This window comes from Rhea americana, unplaced genomic scaffold (assembly GCF_003343005.1).
Source record: "Rhea americana isolate MKP2758 unplaced genomic scaffold, rheAme1 scaffold_116, whole genome shotgun sequence".
Classification (NCBI taxonomy): Eukaryota; Metazoa; Chordata; class Aves; order Rheiformes; family Rheidae; genus Rhea; species Rhea americana.
Window position 1 is genome coordinate 2,221,242 of NW_028185217.1, and position 13,414 is coordinate 2,234,655.

At 37.6% G+C, this 13,414-nt stretch overlaps 1 long non-coding RNA gene across 1 annotated transcript; it reads right to left on the reverse strand.

Moving 5' to 3' along the window:
• Nucleotides 1-4,689: 4,689 nt before the first annotated feature.
• LOC146600777 (uncharacterized) lies at nt 4,690-13,375 on the reverse strand. Its single transcript, XR_014897420.1, has 5 exons — nt 13,134-13,375; nt 9,904-10,004; nt 6,599-6,734; nt 5,118-5,171; nt 4,690-4,956 (listed from the first exon to the last, which is right to left on the reverse strand). It is a non-coding gene; the product is annotated as an uncharacterized LOC146600777 (long non-coding RNA).
• Between the last annotated feature and the right edge of the window lie 39 nt (nt 13,376-13,414).

The following is a 13,414-nucleotide window of genomic DNA, read 5'->3' on the forward strand; positions in this document are numbered from 1 at the left end:
TAAAATACTGTTCATATAAATAAAGAGCCAACATAAAGCCTGAGATAGGGAAACCAGTATCTTCACTAACAGCAATTCAGGAATTCTTTAACGGGCAAATATCTGATAAGGCCTTGTTTTGTATTGTCAAAAAGCAAGGAAAAATATTCTTATTTACAAGAGCATTGTTATATTCATGTTCTGTAAGGCTGGAAGGCCTTAAAGACCCATTCAAGAATTCAGAAGAAGGTGGTTCTGCTTGGCAATACTACTGTCTTTCTAAAGCATTCTTTGTTTTTGAGGTTTCTTTTTCTATCATCTGTGATCAAGTCCTAAATCAGGTGTGCCATTATCATTGTTGTGCAATAAAATTTGGGAACACAAGACTACCTCTATTTCAGAGACATCAGGTTTCTGTGTACTGAAGAGCTCTGGGAGATATGGTTATACAAGGATTCCTCAGTCACACCATGCTTAGTATCCTCTTCCATATTGTCCATAACCAAAATGAAGAGCTAGTTGACAATGTCTTTTAAAAATGTCATACTGGGTTTCAGTTCTGCTGGAAGACCGGCACTTGTTAATTCTCTTCCTTTTGGATATCTTCATGCCTTTTACTTTAATGTGATGCTATAGGATGTTCTACTTGTGCCTCGATGGTAAGTAATCAATTCACTAATTCTCTAAAATTGTTTCAGTGTTTGAATTCTAGGTTTTCCTGTACTTCTGCTTCTTCTATAGAACAAAAAGACTTAGACTCTCAACACAACAGTTGCATAAAGCACAAAGGAGAGTTAAAGCAAAATGCTGAATCCTAGAATGTACATACACAGAAGTAGCAAACCTAGTTGCAAACTAGCATTTTAACATTTAATCCAATTACTGTGATCTCAGAGCAGCAAATAAAACCAGTTGGATGAGGCAAGTGTGGAAGCTATGTAGAGAGCAGCTGGGAGACTATCAAAAATCATTCCTACATAGGTACAGTTACATGCATACCATAATGAAGTAATTTAATAAAAGATGAAATGACTGATGATCTTATAGCTAAAGATTATACTAATTTGTTGTTACTTCATAAGAAATTGCATCATGAGAAACTGCAAACATACTTTTCTTCCCACTTGGTTTACTGCAAATTACCAAGCTCTATGATTCAAAGACATCTGACCTCCCTTGTGAATATTTGGGCCAAATATATTCAGTAGTTTTCCGGAGTTTCTTTGTTTTAGGATTTGTGAAATTGCCTGAGTCTCCTGAGTCTCTGATCATCCAAAAGAGCCTATCTAGGAGAATGCCTCAGTAACATCTGCTGCTAGGTAGCTGGACCCATTCAGTCCCAAGCAGACTGTACTCACTTACTGGAAGACTGTTGCTCCCCTTGTAGGTTGAAGTMATATACATAAACCACATTTTGGAATTAGTATCTGTATATACAGCAAATAGCTATGCACCATCACAGCTTAACTTAGTATATTTTATCAAATTTCTCTTCTAAATGTTTTATATTGCTGGGCTTTTACAAAGCATCACTCTTTACCATATTCAATCCAAAAGCATGTTTTAAGTTATCTTCTCTTCTTTTGTACAGATAGTACTTGAATATACGACAAAAGGATTGCAGTTAAAATAGCACTGCTAGCACAGATTACATCTGAATGGTCATGAGCTCAAGCCTGTATCTAGAGTACACGATGTGAGTGCTTTGTATGGATTGAATAGTGGTACACTGCCAAGAGTCTAGGTTGTTGCTCCACAGGAAACAGTATGAAAATACCAATCTCTCAGTACAATGTGGTCCCACTCCAAGGACAAATATAAGCTTTTAAGAGGTCGTAGCAGTGCTATAAATAATAGTATGAGAATCCTGAAAGATGCTTCAGCTCTGCCTGGAATGATTTTGGAAAGTTTCCTGAAATGTATAAAAAGAAATGGAACTTAACTTCTAATTCTCCCAAAAATGCTTTCTTAGCAGAATTACAGTTCCACAAACTCTTAACTACGACCTGCATAATAAGAATTATTGCTGAATGTGTGATGTTCACACGAGACAGATATGATATTCATTGTCAATTCCACTTTTTAGGGCTCTTACACTTGTAAAAGTTTTATTAGCATAATTCTGCCAATTAGGAGAACATTTTTATTGATGTTATACCAGCACATGCTTGGTAGAGATGCAATCATACCAGTATATGACTTACACCCCCCAGGACGCATTGTAGCTTTCAGAAGTATTTCTGTATTCATATGACTGCAGCTACTTTAGAATATCTTCTTCTACTTTAACTTGTTCCTTGGGTTGGATGTATAGATATGCTCTTACCTTTTGTCTGTCTTGAATAATCCTTCTTCCGGTTTACACCACACTGCCATCCCCTTTTGCCAGGTCTGCTGTACGCTCCTAGTTCCACTTGCTTCATCATGCTGTTTAGTTTGGAGAGAAATTTTTTTTAGCGGCAACAGCACTCTTCTTAATCTTTGCTGTTTTTCAGTTACAATAATTCCATGGGCTGGTCCACCATGCACCCATTTATACTGTTGTTCTGGCACAGTGGAGACTGCAGTGTAGAAGCAGAAATGAGTAGCCATGGTTGCTTATGCTGGGTTAAACAGCACTGCCATTGACTACTTAGTCACAGAATCAGTTAGAATCCCTGGCCAAAAACAAGCACTAATGCAGTTAATTCAAAAATTCTGGTGGAACTAAATGAACAAAATTAACAAAATTCCAACAAAATCTTAAATAACTTCAGCCAATCATATATTAAAGCCAGCATCACCTGTATACACCTACTAATGGATTTGGCCCGTAGACTTGAGAGGAAATCTCAAAAATGTCTTCACCTCTAATAACTACTGACATGACAATTCATCTTCAGAATGAAATCTTCGGAACAAAAATATCCGTAATACGCTCAGTAGATGCACATTTAAAAGAAGGCAAATGGAGGAAAGCACGAAATCAAATCTTTCCCCTTTCATAATATGGGCCTGAATAATCCCATCATTTGAAGAATTATGTTCCTCGTATTCATTGTGACTTGCTTTTCCCCATCTCATTATTTACATGTATATAKGAGTACATTTGGGATTTCTATACAAACCATATTCTGAAGAATTTCTATTATTTGCCTAAGGTATAAAATGTAATTTGAATTGACTCTCCTCTTGTTTCCCTCTGAGGAAAAATCGTCAGTCTGTTTACAGCTAATCAGATATACACATGCTGCAACTTGAAAAAGATTTGTCTAAGGACTGTGTAGGGTTTACAGCATATTAAGGAGGTACGCTATCATTCTGTGAGATAGCAAATACCTTCAAGAAATAATTTTGCACCAGGAAAGTTCCTATCAGATGAGATATTGTTTGTTTGTACGACTCTAACTTTATGCTGGATCAGGTATAATTTATTCTCCCCCAACTGACAGAAAGCTGGCATAAAGTCTGAATAAACACTGTAACATATGCTCACTAATTTGATAAAAATGCAGTTGTGTGCTCATGCCAATACAGATCAAATTTTTACTGCTAGGAAATTCAGCAGAGCACAGATTTGATATTATTGAATGCAGAATGAAGCCCTATATTGCTCCTTTTTTCTGCATATTAATTGATTTTTAATTTACTTTATTATGTGCATGAAAAAAGAGCACAGGTTTGTTTGAAATCTCACTGCCAAATACTTGTGTGAAGTGAGCCTACCGTAGTATAACAGTCCTCCAAACTGGGACAAACATGATCTCCAGACAGCATGAGCTCAGGTGCAAAGTAGAAATTTTTGTATTTTATTTTATCTCTTTGCAGCCACTAGAACAGGTTACTCTGATTTTCAACAGCACCAGCTTTATGTCTGAATTTGCACTGTCTGCATAGCCAGAGATTCAGCCCARATTCCTACTGAAAGTACATATTTGGCTGCTGTTACCATCGCAGAAAAAAAAATGATCTCATTGAAAATAGGTATTAACAAGAAACTGCCCAAATTCCTAGTTGCGTTACAGACAAGCTCTCTCATTCTGACTCTTCACAGGCCATTTCTGTTTAATACCCCCTAGCTTCCAGTTCTAACAAACTGATTTTTATATTAGAATATTGCCTTGCTTCCTTGGAAGATGGATTTCCCATTTAGTTTCAGTCTCACTCTGGTCATTATTCAAACTGAAATGGAAGGAGATTAGGATGAAAAGAGCTAAAATATGGATGCATACACACTGAGCCTGTTTTTCCAGTGTCTTGTGTTTTATTTAGTCATATACACCTCTGCTAGGTGAGTGGAAAACACAAGCCAAAGTCTGCTATTCCAGTTTGTTAGTATTATATACTCACTTTCAACAGGTTTTAATGAAAGAATTGCAAGGTACTCCAGTCTAACTCACTTATTGATATAAAATCTGAAAATCTTCCAGGAATGTATCACAGCAAGTAAAGATTTAATAGAAAGGTGAACTTTAAAAGACTTCAGTCCCTTCCCACTCTCCTGCTCTCCCCTTGGTAGCACAGCCTAGCCTGGCAGACATAACACTGCCCATAAAATACAGTAGCAACTACATGACTGAGCAGCTCTGCGATTCTCAGTATAGTTGCACCTGACCACCGACTGAATAATGTCATCATCATCTGCTACAGCTATGGTGGTCTTTACCTCTAAGTCTCTTCCAAGAGGAAGGAGGCAAAACATGTGCAATGGAGCGTTTTGTTTACACAGCATTTTATTTTGTTTTGTTTACTGTTTTCCCTTTTTGTGGCAGTACAGAATAAAGCTTAATGTCCTTATATATAAATAAAATGAAACACAAATTGAAATGAGAGAACTAGTTGATATTACCCCTTATGAAAATGTTTCCTATAAAATATAAAGAATCCAGTTCACCTGTTCTAATGTCTTTCAGTGACAATTATATCTGCCTGTTTATCAGCTTTACAGCTGCTTTTTATAAGTTAAGTAGAAACTCTGAATTTAGCCTCATTATCAGACTGATGTGTAAGGTCAAGGAAACAGAATCATAACACAAGATTTACATTCCTCTTCTTTCCACTTATCCTTTAAATCATTAAATATTTTAATGTATTTATCATATGCAAAATAAATATATTCCTTTCATGCCACAGGATGTTGGTTACTTCYAAAAGGATACGATTTTCTCTCCCCACATATGTCTTGTCTTCATAATCTAGCATAAGGAATATTCCTGAAAAGAAAGCTGCCTTTTAGAGATGCTTCCAGATTGTGCTGGTGGCCATATGCTCATAATTTAGCTTCCCAAAAGATTGAGGGGCTGCATTAACCACAAGAAATGTAACTCTTTAATTCTGAATAACTTGAGTAAGTCGATCTCATCTATGTCAAAAACATTGCTGAACCATGGCAAGTGGTGACAAGCTATTGGACACACTGGAACTGTATTCAGAACCAGTGACATTGCTTATGAAGTTGTATGGTTACAAGTTGCTAACACACTCTGAGAATCCTCATATATCACATATAATATCCTGACATTAGTTAGGAAGCAAGTCCCAGAGAGTGGGAGGTCTTCATAGAAGTATCAGCTATGTTCTTAGCCACTGCAGAACTGTACAAGTATTTGAAAAGTAGGATGACACTTCCTCTAATATTACAAATAGTTTAAGCAATCTTCATGTGATATACTTCATTTTCCACACTACCTTTCTGTTTTTCAAATAAAAGTGATGATTTTGTTAGGATCTGGATTCTGTAAACTTTCGCTGTCAGTTGGCTTCGGCTGACTCACATCACTGGTAAGCACCCAGACCTTGGTATTGACCACATAGTAAGAAATTAGGAAGACTAACATTAGGGAAACTATATGCATTCAAATGCATTCAGATGAGGGCATTTTAGGCAGAAATTCACTACTAATATAAGGGTGATTTTTGCTTAGTAAAATGCTCTAGATAATGTCATGCAGGTACACTACAAGGCTTTACAGAAGCCTGTTAAACTCCTGGGGTCAGGAGTCTATAAATTTGTATGGTTGTATAGTGCTGGAGTAATTGTATGGATTGCATGGAATGAGAGTTGATTAATTTTTTGAATTCAATTCAATTTAATTATTAATCACAGTGTGTGCTTGTTGGTGAGCATGGATGCCATTGTATTTGATCTTGTAGACTGCTTGCTTTATTCTTCACAAAACTTTCTGGCATCACTGCCAGTTCCCATTATGACTAAGTGGACAACCAGTGCCTAAATAAACAAAGAACTTAATTAACATTAGAAACATATATAAGGAAATGTTTAAGAACAGTACTATCCAACCTTCTGTCAACTAGCAAAAAAAAAAAAAAAAAAGTTTTTAACTACCTACTGCAGCTTGGCACAGCAAGTGCAAACTAAAGCTGAAGTGAAATCTGTGAACATAAAAATGTATGCATCATTATGCTCTGTCTGCTGTGTCCTTTTATTTATCATTTTATGTGTTCAGTGCTATACTATACAGGCTGTTACTCAGGGACTGCCTCATTAGTCTTTCCACAATCTGTACCTGTATAAGAACTCTTGATACTGAAAACTATTCACTATCCTTCTAACAAGGACCTTATTTCCTAGTATCTTCTTATGCTCTTAATCTGTTCTTATCCCTTGTTCCTGTTGTACCTGCAGTATAAGAATCTGGTGTTTCTCTTCTTTTCAATCTCCACAATGATGCCACTAGGAAGAAGATGCACTTGTTTGCATTCTGTAGCAATGGCCTTGCTCRGTCTCCTAATTGGCCTTTCCGTACTGAGAGTGTCTGCAAAATGAGAGAATTCATTAATTATACATACTTTTAGGAGTTAAAAAATTAATTCCCTTGCTGAGCTTCTTTGTGATGAAGGCCGCAGCTTAAAAATTTTAACATTTTGGTTATACTGTCTTTCTAAGCAAGATGGTGTTCTATTCCAGTAGATTAATTTCTTCAGCCAACAAAAAGGAGATTTTTAAGAGCCTGCTGATAATTCTATGCATCAGTGAATGTGAATGTTAATTACAGAAATGACCCAGCAAAGTTCACCTTATTAAACAGACAATTGACTAAAATTCTGGTAAGCACTGCATATTAGAAAAGGGCTAAGGCAATGGAGCTGCTGAAGTAATTCCTGTTATCTGGTAAGCATAAACTGGTTACATTCTGTACCTTCCTTGTCAAAAAGTGGAAAAAGAGAGGGTAAAAATTGAAAAGCATGGACTTTGCTTCAGAAGGCTTCAGCAGTTTATCTCGTCATTACGAACATTTGCCAAAGAGCTGAGGTTGCATGTCTGCACAGTTTCCATCAAAAAGAAAGAAAGAAAGAAAGAAAATAAAGACTCACAAGGACAAACTTACTTTTGGTAACTTTTTAACCTTGACATATTTTCTTCAATGAAGAGGACACCTATCATTGGTAGCGTATATTATGGCCTAACTTTATTTCAGTTTCCTACTGTGTATAAATGAAGTAGCTTGACAGATTATGACAGCACATTACAGAAAAGGCATCTAATCTTACGAAATATGATCAGGTAAGTCCAGTTAAAGCCACTAAGTCACTATTATGACACATTTAGCCCTTGGTTGCATATTTACCATTTTCCCCCTCAATAATCATGTGGACTTTGGGATGGAAGAAAGGCAATAAACTACTGCATAAGCTGCTTAAGTGGCTTTTGCCCTTAACAGAAGCTGATCTTTCCAGGGAAACCAACACAGTAACAGATATGGCTAAAAAATGTATACTGGCTCGAAACACTGGTTCTTCCACTTTTATCCTGCAGGGATACCTATGATTTCCTTGCTGAAATCTCCTAGGACAGCTAGCAGACCAGTTTCTGACATGATTGTTCAGGCTCACTGGAAAGTCGAGGCTCTGTAGTTGCCCTAAAAGCCTCTGTGTAAAGTAAGCCTCCTACTAGAAAAATGTGGCAATGGGAGGTAGAATACACACTCCTCTGAGGCCTTCCCCAGAGAAGTATTGAAAACATAGGCACTGCTGGACCTCTGATTCATATCCTTTGACTTTTAATACAGCCACTTGCTTTTACTTCAGCCTTGTAACTTGTTTTCTTAAACGCTGAACTGAGCCACCTGCCTTGAAACCTAAGATTAACAGTGGCTATTTCCTGGGGGCAGGTTTAGCTGAGTTGGTTAGAGTGTGGTGCTGCTAATGCCAAGGTTGTGAGTTCAGTCCCCATACAGGGCTATGCTGAGGGTTGGAATAGATGACCTCCAGAGGTCCCTTCCAACCTCACCATTCTATGATTCTACTGTGGCCAAAACTGGGGGGTGTAATCATTTCCCCATGGTATTTACCAAATGCAGGCGTGCTATTCTGGTCTGCTACTAAATATTTACAGTACATCTTTGACTTGACAAAACAGGTAATTTGGCATTCAGCCTGAACAGCAGCCTGGAATAGTCCATAAGGATATTAGTGATTAAAGACTGAATAGAGTATAAGACGTCTCAAAGACTTAATGAAACAGAGGTGGAAAGACAGGAACGTCAGCAGTAGCCTGCTTCTGTTTGAGATCATTAATACGCAGCTAGCAGTATTGTGCATCAACACTAACATTTATAGACAGAACAGCAGTTGAGGTAGATACCTACAGATAATCCAGCAAAGTCTGATTCGATGCCTGTGCTTAACCAAGGAAATTACCACAGCGGTTTTTAATGTAAGTGATACCATGCTATGGGACATATCACTAGGACAAATGCATGAATATCTTATACAGATACTCCTAAGACAGAGTCAGAATGCAAAACTGAAACTGAATCAGAATGTATCAACTGAAATTGAGCTACGTGTCCATGTTTGTAGCATTTCCCATAAAAAGAAATACCAGCTCTTTAAAATCGACTCAAGATTACTTATATTCTTACATTTGTGAAATTGAAGCCTGTGGAAAGCGCTCATTGACTTTACAGGATTTAAACTACATCATTGCACTGATAAACATAATCTTGTTACTTAAGCACTTGTTTTGCCAGTGTTCTGCCCGCTGTGGGAAAGGTCATACCTGTATGGTCAAGAACTGAGTATGGAAATGCTAAAATTATTTCCAGTTACACATTACAGCAGTTCAACTGATTCTCTGACTGTAATTCTATGATACATACATTATTTCAATATCTATAGGTGCCCTTCACTATTACAATACTCAAAAAGTAAGTTATGGTTGAGGGATTGCAGCTGTGAGACGAAGAGAAGGCCTTGCAAGGCAAGAATACCTGTGTAGTCAACCTGAGCTCAAGAACTGCAGTTTACCAACAAAGAGTCTGCTTCTCACCCCTCTAGGCAGTCTCATTCCTAGGCTCCTTGCTATATCCTTGTGCCTGAGCAATACGCTTTTTTTCTCTCTTCTTCGTGTTCCCTTATGGAGACCTGATGAAGAATCTTTTTCTGCAGCTCTTATGTAGTGTCTGTATTTTCTGCAGATACATGCCACAACACTACAAAGTTATATAATCTAATAGGCCCTGGAATTTAATATTTGTCTTGTAATTATCTACAGCCAAATACGAAAATTTAACAACTTAGTGTAGGAGTGTGCCCTATTTATACTGAAAATCTATCTAGTTGCTTACAGGTAGCTATGCCCAAAAGCCTGCTGTCTGTATACTTTCTCTGCTGTTTCACTTCAGCTTAATTATTGCAGTTCTGAAGCTACCCTTTGAAAACACAGCTGCATACATATAGTTGCAAATATCTCATGCCAGCTGACTTGTTAAAAACCTGCACGGGCTAATGAAACACAGTGGCATATTTTATTGAAAATATATCTCTAGTATGCAAGTCAGTAACTTACTAGACCAGATTTTGAATAACATGTGCCAGAACTGCYGCAGGACCAAGAGCTAGAAGCCAGAGGAACTTGAGAGACCCATCTTTGAAAGAGAGCAGCTCCTAGTTCAAGCTGAGCTCTATGTTCAGCAGACCTACCTCTGGCTCTGAGGCAAGGCATCACCAGTCAGCCAGACAGTCAACACTTGGCTGGTGCCCACAGCTTTCTTCTGGTTCCAGTCTGGCCTTTTGAGACTTTTCTGTGAAACGTACCATTAGACAAAGATTATAACTTACAACCAAAATCAAACTATTTTGTTAGAGATTAATCTAGTTTATTTTCTGTGATATTATGACTAGACTCTTCAGATATCACACTTTTACAAAGACCAGGACATATTAGTAGGTCTTTTTTTTTCTAACAGAAAAGTGTTAGGGAATTATTTCATGTGTGTAACAAACAAAACAGGTAGCAACCGATTTATTGTGAAATTCTTAAAGGAAAGTAGTGAGACTGAGGATAAAGACAAATAGTAAGCAATAACATAACACACAATGCAGAACAGAGACAGCTCTATATTGAAAAAGAAAACATATATTGAGATTGAAAGACACTGAACATCTAAAGCTGTCAAGCGAATAATTTAAAAGTTAAAAAATGCATTTTTTTCACTGTCGCTAGAATAAATCATGTCACATACGGCAGAGAGATTTCTATGGAAGTTAATGGCTATTAACCACCAAGATCTGAGTACAAACAGTGAAATTGTATACGAATATAGAAATAAATTATTCACTTTACAGGTATTCTTTAACCTCTGTTAGGTAAAAAAAATCTGTAAAATCAAATAATTGTACAAGAACAACAAAAACTACTCAGCAATAACATACGCAATTAAAAACTTGGCAATATTCCTTTATATATGGTTATAAAGAGCTTGGCAAGCCCTGTATTTGCAGACCTCACTAAATTCTTTATGAGAAACTGATATGCAAGTATTCCTACCTTGTTTGCTGTTCAATTCAAATCTGAACAAGTGAATTTACCAATTAGAATTTGTAAAGATACCTAAGCTTTTTTCACAGATAATCTAGAGATTTTCCATCCATTCCTCTGTTCATATTGGTGCAATTAGCCCACTTATAGACACAGTTATATACTTTAGCAATACTTAGGCTCCTCAGTAATGGATCAGGATCCATGATAGCTGGCTGTCAAACAGGTCAGATTGCTGCTACCAAAATAACAACCATTAAATGTACATAAGGAACACCCACAAGCAACGCAGTAATGATAAGAGACTTCTGTGGACCCCTTACCAGTCGTAGGATGGTTTATAGAACATAATTTTTACACTTTACAGGTTGAGACTTTTTATCTCAGCAAAACAAAGAGATGGTCAGGCAAAGARAAAAAACACTATAAAGTCATAGCTGAGAAACAGTAAACTTCCCTGGCAGTTAAAACAAATAGCAGGGTAACAAAATTTGATTGAAGTTAACACTAGCTTGCCCTAAGACAGGAAGGCAACATTTGCTTGCTGTATTTGTGTCAGTGCTGATTTATACCTGTGATCAGACAATAAAAGTGCCTCTGTCTTGAAACTCTGTTCTTTTGGCGTTGAAGGTCCCTGCAGATGCACTGAGACTTCAACTTTCKTGGCACTTCATATCTGGGCCTGGGTACAGCATACCACTAATGAGATGGCAACCAGCTAGTTTTTCTTCAGTGTGGAACCCATGCATTTTCAGTGTTAAGATTTCTTTCTGCTAAGTTATTCAGAAAAATTCTAATTACATATGTTATTTGTGTTACATGTTTTCTAACTGATCTGGTTATTTTCCAGTACTTGATCCAAGTAAAAGTCTTTTACATTTGGTCTTTCAAATTATTTCATTTCCTTAGGGCGGATTCCTGGAACTCCTCTTGCTTTTCAGCTCCCATCTGCAGATCAACAAGAGCCACTGTTTTGCTGTACTTGATCCAAGGCTTACAGAAGTAAATTGCAAGTATTTTAGTCAAGCCCAGGTAGCATTAATATAATCTCTAAGGGGGAAATCAGAACAGATAGATCAAGGCTAAACCACACTAATTCTGAAAAAAAAATCCTTTCAAAATACAGTAGCACAACACACTAATGCAGTGGGAAATGGTATGTCTTCAGAGATGTCTGGAATAATCTAACCAGTCAGTAAGAATTCGGAGATAAGATCTTGGCAGGACATCTGGGTAAAAGTACCTTACATCTCTTACTACTTTTTTTTGTTTTCTAAACTCCATCTTTAAAATGCAAGGAAAATTAAGAGAACATAGTAAAATGTCGTGGAAATTCTAATTTGAACTAATTATAACTTCATTCTAATTTGAACATGATGGAAGGAAATCTAGAGGTAAGAGTGCAACTCCACCTTTTTCTGACCAGCACTGTACCTGTGCCGAAAGAGTCCAAACATTTTACAATTCTCTGATAAAAACTGTTGCTAACTATAAACAATGTGATTTGTTGAGAAAAAAAGACTTTCTTAATACTGGAGAGTTTACTTATACATTATTAAATATAGCTTGTTTGCACGATAAACAAAGTCAGGAGGAAGAGAAATAATATTTTAATTGTAGGTCTTCTAATGGCAAGAACTTCATCCTGTTTCCTTACAGAGGTAGTCATTACTGAACTAGCTCAGAAGGTAGATTAAACTAATTAAAAATTATACAAGGTGTTGAAAATTCAAAGTTTTATGTCAATGCTAAGCATTATTGGTGCTATTCTCTAAGAGGCCGAGTTTCTTGTGTTGTTCACCTGCCTTTGCAAAGACATTGGCATTTTCCAACTTCTGTGACTGAGTTGTGAAATTGTGAATTATTTCTAATGTTATTAGGAAGGGATGCCTCAAAGCCACATAGTTGTGTGCAGTAATAATATTCATCAGGTCCAAAGTACTCCCTGTATCATGTCCCAACCCTAATGGGAGCGAATGAGACTCCTTGTATTCTCTAGGGCCAGTTATACAATCGCAGAGTGGCTCTTCATCCGATGAGACAGTCTTTTTTTTTTTTTTTCTTCTGTGAATACATTCTCAAGATGAGAGGAACAGAGGCGCTAAATGCTGCCCAAGTCTTTCTTTTCTCTATAAAGACATGCTCTTATTGTGATGACTTAAATGCACTGCCTCCTTGTAAAATCATAAAGCTTCCATAGTCTTGATCATGGTATAACTAATCAAGCTCATTCCTGAGCACGGGTTGTACTTAACAAGATCTATTAAAATAAAACRCCACCTATGTGCTGTCACAGCTGGATTTTACAGCACAAAGAGTAACTAGTGTCTTAGCCTGCTACTAGCCATCACCCTGTTTTCTAGCAGCAAAAAAAMCAGACGGGCATATTTACCCCAAGCAGTGAAGCACACCAAGCAGATCCTTGARCTACCTCCAAAGCTCTCCCTCTAAGCCTGGCTGCTGTGTCATCTCGGGCACACCTGCGCTCACTTAAACAAACCGCTTTCGGGAGCGAGCCCTGGGCCTTTGCACAGAGCTCTGCGCAGACGTGTCACTTGCTCAACAACCGCTGAACGGCCGCTGCATAACGTGGCGCCACCACGCTGGCCAGCGCCGCCGGCCTTCGCCCCTTTCTCCCACGGCGGCTCTAGGGCGCTCCCGCGCTGCCCTCAG